We start from the raw sequence: 10,929 nt of genomic DNA, 5'->3' as shown, positions 1-10,929 counted from the left end.
TGGGTACTGCCTTTGTGCAATAGGTTGATTTTTTAATTGGATCTTGTGGTGAGGTGAGTTCTCATCCAATCCTACATGATTTTTATATAATACTGGGGCTTCGGCAATTGCCCATTTCCTGGCATAAGTATATGGAACATGGTTGGAGAAGGCTGGCATAATGATGTCTTCACTGTGTGAGCACTCCCTGACAAAATCTGGTGGCCAGTCCTGTTCTGCTAGAAGTATATCATAACCCTTTGAAAGTTAATGTTAATGTTAATGTTAAAAAGACTTTTAAAGCGCACGAATACCTTGCGGTGTCTTGGCGCTAAACTAGAGTGAGACCTTTGGACATAAATAAGGAGGAAATTATCTTGAAAACCGCCAAGTTTTTAGCTTTTTCCTAAAGGAGAGGAGAGAATTAGCATTTCTTATGACAGCAGGAAGAGTATTCCATAATTTAGCAGCACAATAAATGGTGCTCCGACCTCCCCAACCCACAGTTCGAATTCTAGGGATTGACATACGTTTGGCATTTGTGGACCTTAGTTGTCTGCCTGGGTGATACCACGAAAAGAGCTGTTTCAAAGGTACCTGTCCTGTCCCATTCAGAGTTTTATAGGCGAGACAGAGTACCTTGAATTTAACGCGTTGCGCCACAGGCAGCCAATGTAGCTTCCGGATCTCTTCTTTACAGATTGATGCCTAGGTATATTCAGTAAAAGCCTTGCCACAACATTCTGCACCATCTGAAGTTTCCTTAGGTGTTGCTTCTGTAAACCAATGTATAAACTGTTACAGTAGTCTAACTTGGACAACACCAAGGTAGTCACAATTGTTTTCTTAAGATCATCTGGAATGTATGGCAGGGCCTTCTTAAGTTTCTTCAATAAGTAAAAAGAGGCTCAGACTGTAGCATTAGTTTGTTGTGCACAGTTGAGATTGTTATCTATCAGCACTCCGAGGTTTTTGGTCTTTTTTACTGGTTCAGGGGTCTGTCCTAATTTAGGGGGTCGATTACGATGGCGGACGGAAGGACGACCACCGGCCTGGAGTAGTCGGAAAATGCCTTTTTTCAGTCCGCCTGCCGCGGGTACTCCATCCGCCATATTAGGATGGGAAACACTGTCAAAAGTCCGTACGCGGCGGAAGAGCACGCACCTCCGCGGAAGTACACCCGACCCCGCGGCGGACGTAACCAATACAGAGACACCGCCGTAGGGAATGGCGTCTCCGACCATCCTCTAAATCACGATGGCGGAAAACACACATCAAATTGCTGCGGAAAAACAACCTGCCTGAACACAGCGGAATCACCACAGCGGAGAGACAACACATTGCAGAGATACCCACCACAAGCAGATCGCCGTCATGAATCCAGCGCTACACGCATTTCCGATACTCTTCGTGCTCCACCACCTGCAAGTCATGGCCCATCGCCGACGACGACGCAGGTACGCCAATACACCAATTGCTGTCGGAAGGGGAATACCTGCCAGGGCTGTGACGTAGGGAGGGAGAGTGTCATGTTTGAGAAACTGCATGTACGATCGCACCAATATATCAACAATTCAAGTACACAACCAGGAATGACAACGACAAACCACGTCACATGATTGACTTGCTTTATTAAACATAATAGGGGTATAATCGTACACTACCCAAGAGCAAGGGCACTGGGTAGAACAGGGCAGGTACATCTGAAGCAGCACATGAGGGCACAAAGCAGTATCATAACAGCAACAGGGCAGTGTTTACAACATAGCAGGTACATCAGAGGCAGCACGTGAGAGGGCACAATGCAGTATCAGAACAGCAACAGGGCAGTGTGTACAACAGAGCAGGTACATCAGAGGCAGCTCGTGAGAGGGCACAATGCAGTATCAGAACAGCAACAGGGCAGTGTTTACAACATAGCAGGTACATCAGAGGCAGCACGTGAGAGGGCACAATGCAGTATCAGAACAGCAACAGGGCAGTGTTTACAACATAGCAGGTACATCAGAGGCAGCATGTGAGAGGGCACAATGCAGTATCAGAACAGCAACAGGGCAGTGTTTGCAACATAGCAGGAACATCAGAGGCAGCACGTGAGAGGGGCTAAGTGCATCAACAGTCCATAGCACAGAGCAGGTACATCACTGGCAGCACGTGAGAGGGGCTAAGTGCATCAACAGTCCATGGCAAGGCACAGGTACATCAGAGGCAGCACATGAGAGGGGCAAAGTGCATCAACAGTCCATGGCACAGAACAGGTACATCAGAGGCAGCATGTGAGAGGGGCAATGTGCATCAACAGTCCATGGCACAGGACAGGTACATCAGAGGTAGCACATGAGAGGGGCAATGTGCATCAACAGTCCATGGCACAGAACAGGTACATCTGAAGCAGCACATGAGAGGGGCAACGTGCATCAACAGTCCATGGCAGGGCACAGGTACATCAGAGGCAGCACGTGAGAGGGGCAATGTGCATCAACAGTCCATGGCACAGAATAGGTACATCTGAAGCAGCACGTGAGAGGGGCAAAGTGCATCAACAGTCCATGGCACAGAGCAGGTACATCAGAGGCAGTACAAGAGAGGGCACAATGCAGTATCAGAACAGCAACAGGGCAGTGTTTACAACAGAGCAGGTACATCAGAGGCAGCACATGAGAGGGCACAATGCAGTATCAGAAGAGCAACAGGGCAGTGTTTACAACAGAGCAGGTACATCAGAGGCAGCACATGAGAGGGCACAATGCAGTATCAGAACAGCAACAGGGCAGTGTTTACAACATAGCAGATACATCAGAGGCAGCACGTGAGAGGGGCTAAGTGCATCAACAGTCCATAGCACAGAGCAGGTATATCACTGGCAGCACGGGAGAGGGGCTTAGTGCATCAACAGTCCATGGCAAGGCACAGGTACATCAGAGGCAGCACGTGAGAGGGGCAATGTGCATCAACAGTCCATGGCACAGAACAGGTACATCTGAAGCAGCACATGAGAGGGGCAAAATGCATCAACAGTCCATGGCAAGGCACAGGTACATCAGAGGCAGCACATGAGAGGGCACAATGCAGTATCAGAACAGCAACAGGGCAGTGTTTACAACAGAGCAGGTACATCAGAGGCAGCACATGAGGGCACAATGCAGTATCAGAACAGCAACAGGGCAGTGTCTACAACCGAGCAGGTACATCAGAGGCAGCACAAGTACGTGGGTCAACCGCCCAGTCCCAAGGACAGTAACAATGCAAGGGTGGTTACAATGGACAATCGAGACACAAAGTCCAATTACATGTGAGTGATGGCAGCTACACCTCACAGCACAGAATCTGGTGGACTGCTTGAACTAGTTGCCTCGGACACACTGCCAGCACCAGATGCAGGAGTGTGAGACACAGCCACAGCTCTAGTGGCTGACACATGAGCCATAGATCCAGGCACACTGCCAGCACCAGAAACAGGAGTGTGAGACACAGCCACAGCTCTAGTGACTGACACATGAGCCATAGACCCAGGCACGCTGCCAGCACCAGAAACAGGAGTGTGAGACACAGCCACAGCTCTAGTGACTGACACATGAGCCATAGACCCAGACACACTGCCAGGACATGTCCCTGTACAGTGACCAAAAAAATACCAGGGTGGCTCTGGGAGCTGGGGACAGCTGGACTGGAGCAATATTGGGGTGGTCAGGTCTCACTGGTGTGTGTCTCCGTTTCTTTGTGAAATGTAGGGGCACCCTAGACATGACTGGACTGGTAAGTGTTGTGGCCTCATCAGACATCAAAGAAGGATCATGTGCTTGTGGTGGTCTGCTCTCTGGGGACGTGCTGGACCCTGCTTGACGTTTGCTGTGGCTCTGCCTTCTGCCCTCTGTATCATGTGTAATGGGGGATGCAACAACAGTGTACTCCTTATTCTGCTTCTGCGGGGTGTGGATGGGAGTTGAGGTATGTGGGGACTCCACCGCTGACACATGTGTTGTACGTTCCTTCAACAACATCAGCCTCAGGGCAGCCAGGGGTGATGTATGCCTGTCCTTGATGGAGCTCCTGTCCATGAGAGAAGCCTTGGCCCTGGTATGTGCCTTGGACGTAGGAGGTGTCCTGTCTCTGGAATGTCCCTGATCCCTGGGCGGTGCCCTGTCCCTGGGAGCAGACCTGTCCATTGTAGTGTACCTGTCCTTTGAAGTGCCCCTGTCCTTGGGAGTGTCCCTGCTCTTGGGAGGTGCCCTTTCCTTTGTAGTGTCCTTGTCCTTGGGAGTGTCCCTGCTCTTGGGAGGTGCCCTTTCCTTTGAAGCGTCCTTGTCCTTGGGAGTGTCCCTGCTCTTGGGAGCTGCCCTTTCCTTTGAAGCGTCCTTGTCCTTGGGAGTGTCCCTGCTCTTGGGAGCTGCCCTTTCCTTTGTAGTGTCCTTGTCCTTGGGAGTGTCCCTGCTCTTGGGAGGTGCCCTTTCCTTTGAAGCGTCCTTGTCCTTGGGAGTGTCCCTGCTCTTGGGAGCTGCCCTTTCCTTTGAAGCGTCCTTGTCCTTGGGAGTGTCCCTGCTCTTGGGAGGTGCCCTTTCCTTTGTAGTGTCCTTGTCCTTGGGAGTGTCCCTGCTCCTGGGATGTGCCCTTTCCTGTGTAGTGTCCCTGTCCTTGGGAGTGTCCCTGCTCTTTAGAGGTGCCCTTTCCTGTGTAGAGTCGTTGTCCTTGGGAGTGTCCCTGGACTTGGGAGGTGCCCTTGCCTTGGGAGTAGCTTTTGAGGGGGATGCGTCTGTTATATGTGAATATTTTTCCCCCAACACCCCTTGAGGATCCTGTGTGTCAACTCCAGTGTAGCTCATGTCGTGATGGGTGAAAGATTTCCCTGTCCTAGGGGATGGTGTTTGTGCCCTCTGTGCCCTGCCTTGCTGTCTGTGGCTGCTTCTAGTGCAATACCCCGAAAATGTTGCCTGGTCTGAAAATTCACTCTCCCCTGAGACATCTAGTGGTGTGGATGGGGGAACAGAAGCAGCACCCTGTCCATGCGACTGAAGAATGGCTGATGACACAGGGGCTGATGACCCCTCCATGAATGCTACCACCTGCCCCAACTTCCTATCGTGGTCTTGGAATGCATTGATCATGTTGGTCTGCCCTACACACATCTGTCTCAGCAGATCAACAGCCTCAGCACAAAGTGCACTTTGTGGCACAGGGGCAGGGGCAGCGGTGCCTGCGCCAAAGGCAACTCTGCTCCCCCTACACTGGCAAGCACAAGCTGTACTTGGTGCAGTTGGTGGCAGTGTGGGACCTGTGTGCTGTGTACCGACTGAAGGTCTTGATTGCCCACTCCCTGTCTGTGACAACAGTGCTGACTCACCACCACTGTCTGAGGATGAGGACGATGGTGTCTCCACATGTGAGTCCTCAGGGACGGTTCTGTCCCCCTCTCCGGGGCTGCCCTCTTCAGTGTCAGTCTGCGTGTGTGTCATCTCAGATCCGGATGCATTGCCACCACTCATCTCCGTCGTCTGTGTGTCAGTGCCCTCGGCCAAAGCTGGAAGAGAGGGAAGAGATGTTAACCTAAGTGCCACACTCACATACTGAAGGTTACAAAGTCACACCTTTCCTTACAGTCGATTGACATGGAGCACCCATCCTGCACACGAACCACCCCTACCAGACATCCTCACATCATAGAACCGTGGGTGTTTGTGAAACATGTACATCATACAAACAGGGCAAGTGCATGCAGACCACCACACATGTCATGCCATGGGACCATAGACCTCAACGGCATTTCCTGGAACCCTCAACTACAAATCAACTGGTATGTACACCTGGCGGACATGGGTGCTAACGCTCACTCTGCTAATGGCACCAACATGCAATTAATGCAAAACATACGCACCACGGATGTCACTACTGTGTCTGAGAACGAATACATGCATGCACTCACAAGTTACAGACACATACAGTCTGCTTACCGCTAGTTTGCTGTTGATCCCCTCTCAGCCGGGTGGACAGGTCAGGATGCGTCACAGCAATTATACGGTGCATTAGAGGGGTCATGGTGCGTCGGGCAAGGCGGCTTGTTCTTGGAATAATCCCCAGTGTCATCTCCGCAACATTCTTGCTGAGCCTGGATATGTCGTCCCAGTGCTTGTGGCAGTGTGTGGGTCGTCTATTGCACACCTATACTGCCCGTACATCACGTGCTATGGTCCTCCACACGGCCTTGCGAAGGTGCAGCTTGACCTACCAGGATGGGAGACAAGAGAGGAACGTCAGTGGACAGTTTGACATTCATAAACATCGTAGAAACACGTATCTTCATGCAGCCATGCTCAGTACAACACATGTGAAGGTCCCACAGCACATGCCAAGCTTGCAGAAGCCAGGAGTCAGTGACCACCTCATGCCCACCAACATGTTACCCACTGCACTTACCACCTGTCCGGGGCACCGTAGAGCCGTTCATAGTGGCTGAGCACACCGTCCACAAGGACATCCAGCTCCGCTGCGGTGAAGGAACGAGATCGGATCTCTCACACTCTCTGCATGGCAAGGTCCAGGACTGTGGCACAACAGCAGCAGTTGTTGGATAGCTCAGGAGCAGCAGGTCGAGGTGACGGTCGCAGGCAGCAGTTGTTGGATAGCTCAGGAGCAGCAGGTCGAGGTGACGGTGGCAGGCAGCAGTGGCTGGAAGCAGTGAATTTGTGCAGAAGATCTTCTCACATATATAGGGCCCTGAGCTCATATCAGTGGCACACGTCTGCAGCAATTGGTTTTCCCTGGATGCATCATTCAAAAAGAGCCAATGACTCGCCCTGGTGTGGCGGTGCATGGCTTCCGCTATTTTTGAATGCGCTTACGCGCCCCGCGTAACCTGTTCCCATTGGCTATATGTGCACGGACCGTCACGTTCACACACCGCGACAGTGCATCATTTGAAAATAATCACTCACTGGCGCCGCTATGGCGATGCACGCATTCCACGGGGGCGGTGCAGGCTAACACATACATTTGATTATGCAATTTGAAATTGCAGTTGATAACCCCCCTTACAGTAACATTGCGTCACCCACCGCCGGTCCTGGCCGGACACCCACCGCCAGTCGTGGCGGGTCACCCACCGCCAGTCCAGGCCGGTCAGCCACCGCCAGTCCTGGCAGGTCAGCCACCGCCAGTCCAGGCCGGTCACCCACCGCCAGTCCTGGTGGGTCACCCACCGCCAGTCCAGGCCGGTCAGCCACCGTCAGTCCTGGCCGGTCACCCACCACCAGTCCTGGTGGGTCACCCACCGCCAGTCCAGGCCGGTCAGCCACCGCCAGTCCTGGCCGGTCACCCACCGCCGGGTGCAGGCCGGTCACCCACCGCCAGTCCTTGCAAGTCACCCACCGCCAGTCCTGGCGGGTCACCCACCGCCGGGTGCAGGCCGTTCATCCACCGCCGGGTGCAGGCCGGTCACCCACTGCCGGGTGCAGGCCGGTCACCCACCGCCAGTCCTGGCCAGTCACCCACCGCCTGTCCTGGCCGGTCACCCACCGCCAGGTGGAGGCCGGTCACCCACCACCAGTCCTGGCCGGTCACCCACCGCCAGTCCTGGCCGGTCACCCACCACTGGGTGCAGGCCGGTCACCCACCGCCGGGTGCAGGCCGGTCACCCACCGCTGGGTGCAGGCCGGTCACCCACCGCCGGGTGCAGGCCGGTCACCCACTGCCGTGTGCAGGCCGGTCACCCACCGCCAGTCCTGGCCGGTCACCCACCACCGGGTGCAGGCCGGTCACCCACCACCGGGTGCAGGCCGGTCACCCAGTGCCAGGTGCAGGCCAGTCACCCACCCCCAGGTGCAGGCCGGTCACCCACCACCAGTCCTGGCCGGTCCCCCACCGCCAGTCCTGGCCGGTCACCCACCGCCGGGTGCAGGCCAGTCACCCACTGCCGGGTGCAGGCCGGTCACCCACCGCCAGTCCTGGCCGGTCACTCACCGCCAGTCCTGGCCGGTCACCCACCACCAGTCCTGGCCGGTCACCCACCGCCGGGTGCAGGCCGGTCACCCACCGCCAGTCCAGGCCGGTCACCCACCACCAGTCCTGGCCGGTCACCAACCGCCAGTCCTGGCCGGTCACCTACCGCCGGGTGCAGGCAGTGGGTGACCGGCCAGGACCGGCGGGCAGCGGTGGGTGCAGCAATGTGACTGTAAGGGGGGTATCAACTGTCATTTCGAATTGCATTTCAAATGTATGTGTTAACCTGCAGCGCCCCCGCGGAATGCGTACACCGCCATAGCGACACCAGTGAGTGATTGGTTTCAAATGATGCACCGTCGCGGTAGTGCGCACATGCGTTTTCCGGGGTGTGACCAGGATGGTCCTTGACCATACAGCATATGTCATGCTTAATTGCTGTGTAAACGATCATCTTCTGTGTTGGTGGAAGGCGTCCCCAGATGGCATATGTACACACACTGCATGTCTCCGCACACATGTAATGTTCATAGTTGAACATGTGTGTCAGGACATGTCCGGAATGCTGCAAGAATAATGATGTCAAGTCAATGGACCGTGTCCATGTGTGACATTTATGTCCATTTGTTGCATGTGTGCTCATACTGTTGACCTTGCCAGTGGTTAACAAAGGCTAATGATGTGCACCCAAGTTGCGTCAGATGTGCATGGCGACGTGTTGACGTCTTGGTTTTGTGGACACATATTTCCATTTGTACACATCTACACAGTACATCAAGGATGTGTACCCACATTCATAAGCTGTTGTGAGTGTGTGGTTTGTGTGTGCAAGTAACAATGATGTGGGTGTACATGCATTCTGTGTATGCGTGTCTGTTGTTGTGTGCCCATGCATGTCATGTGAGGAGGCCCAGCATTGTAGGTGTGGTCATGGGTGCATGAAGACAAGGAGGGTGTGTTCCATGTTCATGTTGTGTGTGCACGTACATGTGTGTCTGGGGGGACGCTTGTCCACATATGGGCCCTTAGTCATGTGTTGTTGCCAGATATTTCAACATGTGTGCACGTTACATTGGACATGTTTGCACACAGGATGTTGTTTGTGGTTGAACATTGTGTGTGTAGTTAGCTGTATTGCCTTATATATTGGTCAAGTCACACATATAATCACTGTCTGCAACATGTATTATTTGCATTGTGTTGGTCAAGATGTGATAGTGTGGCACAGCTATGCGTTGTTGGTCAATTGACATCTGCTACCATCTACTCCCACACAGGAGGGCTCCAAATGTGCATCGACCATACACTGTGCTGGAGGACATGGTTAACGAGGAGGTGATCCACAAATTCCGGCTTGATCGACATAGATTGCAGGAGCTTGTAACACAATTGTTACCTCATCTGTAGCCACGCAGGACATATCCAGGAGCTATAACACCCAGAGCAAAGGTGATGGCGGCACTTCACTTCTTTGCAACTGGCCCTTTCCAGTACACAGTTGGTCATGCCGGGGGGATGTCACAATCCATGTTCAGCATGGTACTGCGGGATTTTCTGAATGCCATGATGCTTTTCAAGGATGATTACATCCATTTTCCACGTCCGGCAGAGTTGGCAGCAGTCAAAGGGGACTTCTATGCCCTGGCCCAGATACCCCACGTAGTGGGTTCCATTGATGGAACACATATTGGTCTCATACCACCCCAGGCATGTGAACCTGTATATAGAAATCGGAAACACTACCATTCGATCAATGTGCAAGTGGTGTCCCTGGCTGACAACATCATCTCCCATGTGTGTGCCAGATTTCACGGTTCCGCCCATGACTCCCACATCCTGCGGAGCAGCATTGTCCCCCAACTGATGGCTAATCTGCGTCCAGAACCTGCGTGGCTTGTAGGTGAGTGTGCTGAGAGGACAATTGTGTTGTCAGTGTGTTGTGAGGACAATTGTGTTGTATGTGTGGCATGGTGTTCCCACCAATCCTGGTAATGATATTTGTGTCTGTCATCCCCCCACCTAGGAGACTCTGCGTACCCAAACCGGCCGTGGCTGCTGAGCCCCATACGGAATCCTACTAGCCCTGGTGAAATGCGTTATAATGATGCCCATGGGAGGACACGTCGAGTGATAGAACGTACTTTTGGACTGCTGAAGTCTAGGTTTCGCTGCCTTGATAAAACCGGAGGGGCCCTGCCATACTCACCAGGCAAAGTCTGCAAAATCGCGATTGCCTGCTGCATGCTCCACAACCTGGCCTTGCGCAATAACATTGAACTGATCATGGACCCTGAAGACCAACAGGTTGCTCTGTCTACCATCCCACCCATGTCCACTGATGAGGATAGTGGGGAGGAAGAAGGTGTGGACCAGAGGTGTCAGCTCATTGATCGATATTTTCCTTGAATGTAAGTAGCTACGACTTGTGCAGCTAGACAATGCGTGATGGATGTTTGCTGGTGATGTGTGGGTGTGGTGTGGTGTGTCTATGCTGCCTGTTCTGGTATGTTCTGTTAGCAGATGTGTGTGTGAGATGTTGTACATGCAATGCTCCCTGATGTGTGTCCTGTGATCCACTTAATTGTTGATGAGTGTGGTTTGTGAGATGTTGCAGTACATTGTGTTGTGATGGGTGTGAATCACTTTCCTGACCTGTGTTTGTTGTTCTGCCATTTTCCCTAGGTCACTCCCACAGTGGCATGATTCTCAAGAACATTGATTCCTGCACCTGGTAATGACAATTTATTAGACAAACATGTGATTAAAACATGGAGGTCACACAGCATAGAGTGTTAACGTGGTGTTTATTTACAGGTTGTGGATTGATGTTGGTGCATATTTACAAGTAGGTGTTGGGGGAAGTGAGAGTTGAAGGTCATGGCAGATGAAAACACTGTGGGGACACCACATTGTGTGTTATCCACCTAGTCCAATAGACGTGTGCCAATGCTTGGCATTGTGGGGCAGGATAGTTGACAGGGTGAATGGCAGGCTCAAGGAAGAGTGAAGTCACTAGCGGCC

At 52.9% G+C, this 10,929-nt stretch overlaps 1 long non-coding RNA gene across 1 annotated transcript; it reads left to right on the top strand.

Annotated features, from left to right (window-relative positions):
• Nucleotides 1-9,643: 9,643 nt before the first annotated feature.
• On the top strand, nucleotides 9,644-10,693 carry LOC144753655 (uncharacterized). The gene is made up of 3 exons (XR_013594459.1): nucleotides 9,644-9,808; nucleotides 9,932-10,316; nucleotides 10,591-10,693. It is a non-coding gene; the product is annotated as an uncharacterized LOC144753655 (long non-coding RNA).
• The last annotated feature ends 236 nt before the right edge of the window (nucleotides 10,694-10,929 follow it).

Source organism: Lissotriton helveticus, chromosome 5_1 (assembly GCF_964261635.1).
Source record: "Lissotriton helveticus chromosome 5_1, aLisHel1.1, whole genome shotgun sequence".
Classification (NCBI taxonomy): Eukaryota; Metazoa; Chordata; class Amphibia; order Caudata; family Salamandridae; genus Lissotriton; species Lissotriton helveticus.
The sequence above is the reverse complement of the archived record's forward strand: the minus strand, read 5'-3'. Positions and strand labels throughout refer to the sequence as shown.